This window comes from Alligator sinensis, unplaced genomic scaffold, assembly GCF_000455745.1.
Source record: "Alligator sinensis unplaced genomic scaffold, ASM45574v1 scaffold566_1, whole genome shotgun sequence".
NCBI lineage: Eukaryota > Metazoa > Chordata > Crocodylia > Alligatoridae > Alligator > Alligator sinensis.
Window position 1 is genome coordinate 2,925,916 of NW_005842017.1, and position 3,885 is coordinate 2,929,800.

The 3,885-nt window shown below is 44.5% G+C and overlaps 1 pseudogene; it reads right to left on the reverse strand.

Annotated features, from left to right (window-relative positions):
* The window catches only part of LOC102385591, a 31,245-nt pseudogene extending 27,363 nt beyond the window's left edge, over positions 1 to 3,882 (reverse strand).
* Positions 3,883 to 3,885: the final 3 nt, after the last annotated feature.

The window sequence follows — 3,885 nt, forward strand, 5'->3', positions numbered from 1 at the left end:
AGCAGGGGTCCAATTTGCCCCTGCTTTTCCTCCGGCTCCCCACATATCTGAAAAAGGACTTTTTATTGTCCTTGATGCTCGAAGCTAGTTGGAGTTCAGTTGCAGCCTTGGCTTTCCTGGTATGCTCCCTGCAGGACCGGACCAGTGCAGAATAATCCTCCTTGGAGGTGACTCCCATCCTCCATCCTTTGTAGAACTCTTCTTGAACTCCCCTCTCCCTGGGGTCATGGTCCCTTAGGGCCTCACTGACAAGCCTCCTGAGCTTGTCAAAGTTGGTTTTCCTGAGGTCAAGGTAGCAGGAAGAGGGAGACTGAAAAGCTCAGTATCATCAACAGATGCATGCACTGCACACACCCTCTTTGCCTCAGAGTGCTAGCTGGGGGCTGGGGTCTGGCAACACTCCCGCCCCTTGAGCAGAGAGCCGGGAACAGCCTGTAACTGTTCAGGCAGGGTAGGGGTTCAGAGGTTCTGCTGGGGAAGGGAGGGCTGCTCTAGCACCCCCTGGCTTCTAGCCTGAGCCACTGAAGGCATGTGCCTGCATTTTCTCAGTCCAGAGGAAATATCTGTGCACTTGCAAACTGGGCAACCTAGGCAGGTTAGACTAACCTGCAAAGATTAATCAATTCAGTTTCAGGCTTTTTGAATGTCTGTCCCTAACCCAGGGGGTGAATGCTATTGCTGCTTGCTCCCCCACCACTTGTCCACCATCAAAAAGAGAAAGTGATAGCAGCAGTATTCACTGCAGTTAGTTATATTTGTTTTTGCTTTGATTTTAAACTGAATAGTATAGTAGTAGCCCCCTAGTATATTCGTAAAACACCTCTTTAACTGGAGAAGAATATTTGTTGTGTTATACCTCATGTGCCGTTCCATCAGCACCCCACTGTGCATATGCCCCAGAACCTAATGTAGATGTAACTGCACCTCACTTGCCCCTCCCCTAGATTTGCCCAAGCCAAGTATTTTTTCTCAGGTCTGAGCATAAAAGCAGGTTCAGTCTGAGCTAAATAGCAGATAATACAAATGCCTGTTTAAAACTCCACATGTAAATAAAAACAGGATTACCTGAACGTCTATTGCATACTGAGTTGACACATGCACATCCATTTCCTTATCCTCTCCTCTTGGAACAACAAGTACACTATTAGTTTCAAAGTAAAAATGTTCCTGTCCTCCAATATGCATTTCACCTGTTACAATTATAAACACAGGAAAACTGACAACTGGTATTTTTAACAGTCTGAGATCTGAATGTGAGGGACAGTGTTGCATACAGAACAAAACTAAATCGTTCCATTGATTCTTTGATTTCTCACCTCCCATCTTTGTAATTTACCCCACTGTGAAAGACTGGGCCATTTATTAGGAGAAAATGAATGTCTTTACTGACCTCATATTTGTATAGGTTTTATTTGCTGGATAAGATCAGTGTCAGTTTAATACATGATACTTTCTACCTACAGGCTTGCCAGGTGAGGGCAATATGATCCAACACTGTAGTCTTTCTAATCTGTAGCTACCTTCATCTAGCTGTAGTCTTTCTCTTTTTATGCCTCTTCATAAAGGAAAATTCCTCTCCTTTTGTTTCTTTTTTATTCCTGTCCTTTCTTCCTTATCTCCCTTGTATTTGTATTTGTCTTCCTATTGTGACTGCACTTTGCTCTACCTGCTCTTGTCACTTTTCTTTCCTGTAGTTTGCCTTACAATCTAACACCACAGCACAATACCTCCTTTTATTGGCATTCTGTGCATCTCTCCATTGTACTGAACTTGGTCTGAGTATTTTTGATGAGCAATTACCCACGAAACATTCATGCTTATATAGTACTGCTAAGGGTCGTAGCTGCAGTCACTACACCGGGACATAATCATAGTCAGTAAGTATAAACTGCAGTATTTGGTGACAAGAGGATGGCATAAAACTGAACAGTAATGGTGGTAGAAAGCAATGGTAGTTGTACATAGTGGGTGTGTCTACATGAGATGTTTATTGCAGAGTTGACTAATTCGCTGCACAGTAAAACGTTACCGTCTCCACGTACTGCCCTTTTAGGTTGCAGTAGAATAATAAATGCCACTGCAGGGTAGTCCAGCTAAACACAAGTACTACCTTGTGGCAGCATTTTTGTATGCTGCAGTGCACATGTAGACAGTGACAGAGCTGGCTGCCTCAGCCAGCCCCACCCCACACTGCACATTGAACCCAGAGCAGCCTGGGCTGGTAGGCTGACCCCCACCAGATCCCTGCCAGCCCAGGACTGCTCCAACTGGTCTTCATGTGCTACAAGGGAGTTGGATGAGGCACAAAGGTGCTTCAGTACAGGGGTTGCCTTCTGGCTAACCCCACACTGAAGCATCCTTGTGCCCCAGCCAGCCCTTCCACATTACATGGAGCCTGGTCAGAGCAGCAGGCTGACCCCCTGGGTCCTCTATCAGCCTAGCCTTGGCTGCTCTGACAGGGCTCCGTGTGCTGCCCACAGATAAACTCCAGAGCAATATCCTCCAGAGTGTTTTGCTTCTAGGCATATGTTCTAACCGCACTTCTGGGAGCAACAAACTCTGGAGCTATAAGCTCCGGAATTTATTTGTGCATATTAACTGTACATGTAACTGTGCCCAGTGACAAGACAAGCAGCTAGACACACAAGCATATTATATGAAATATCTCAGCATGTAACCCATGTTCTTTGCTTCATTTCAGAATAGCCTTCCCCGCTATGCATGCTTGAATACTTGGTCACATATTCTAGCAGGATGCTTCTAAATATAGCTTGTATTGGAATGAATTAACTAGTGTGTCTGCATAAACTAGTCTCTGCTGGATGGATGCTCAGACTGAAGAAGTAACTGGAACTTGTGGGGATAAAATTTTACAACTAACAAAACACATAAAAGACAAAAAACAATGGTTCTTTAAATACATTAGAACTAAGATAAAGAAAAAGAAAAGCATAGGTTTCTTCTCCACCCAGTCCATGCAGCAATTTACCTTCAATGATTTCATCAACTGACTTAAATCCTTCCTCAATGTTTCCTTGTTCTACTTTCTTTTCTGATCCAAAGTATGAATTGTGCTTTACTGCATCCTGCAGCGAGGAAAAAAAGCCCATATAAGTCGATCGCAATACTAAAGACAGTAATGTGCTTGAAGTACATCATTTGATATACATGTATTTTTATAGTAATGGCTGGGGTTGAGTAACATGGTAATGATTATGTGTTATTTGCCAAACAGTGATGTTCACATTTAAGAAGGACAATGCCTAATCACAGACAGAAGTGCAGCTGCCAACTATAGCAAAGAATGCTTTGCAGAAAGTGTTCTGAGTTACAAGGATCCTCCAGACTAAACAGAAGTTCACTCTTGGTTCCAGTGCTGATTGCGAACCTGCAGATCATTTCTCCTAGCTACAGCCCCTGCTCTCTACCAGCAGCACTGTTTTCAGAATGGGTGGGGAGTAAGGAAGCAGAGGGAGCTCATTCTTGGGGTTCTGCAGACCATGCTGGAGGGTGGGGCGGGTGAATTGGAGCCCCCTGCCCAAAGTGGGGCTCCAATTCACCTGTCCCACCCTCCCGGAGGGGCTAAAAATGCCTCAGACTGAATTCCCTCTGCTCCCTTTCCCCCTTCCCATTCTGAAAACAGTGATAGGCTGGCAGGCAGCGCAGACAGACATTATAGAAGATGCTCTGTTTTAAAACATCTTCATCTGACCCCTCATGCAATGGGTCAGAATCTTAAGAAACAAAATAACAACTTATGCCAAGTGAAAAACACCTGGAAGAGTCCTGCACACCTGGAAAAACAAATGAAAGGGTTCAAGGTCTTCACGAGACAAGGAAGAGAGGATGGATTTTTACCTCAATGGTCAGAATTGGCTCCAGTTC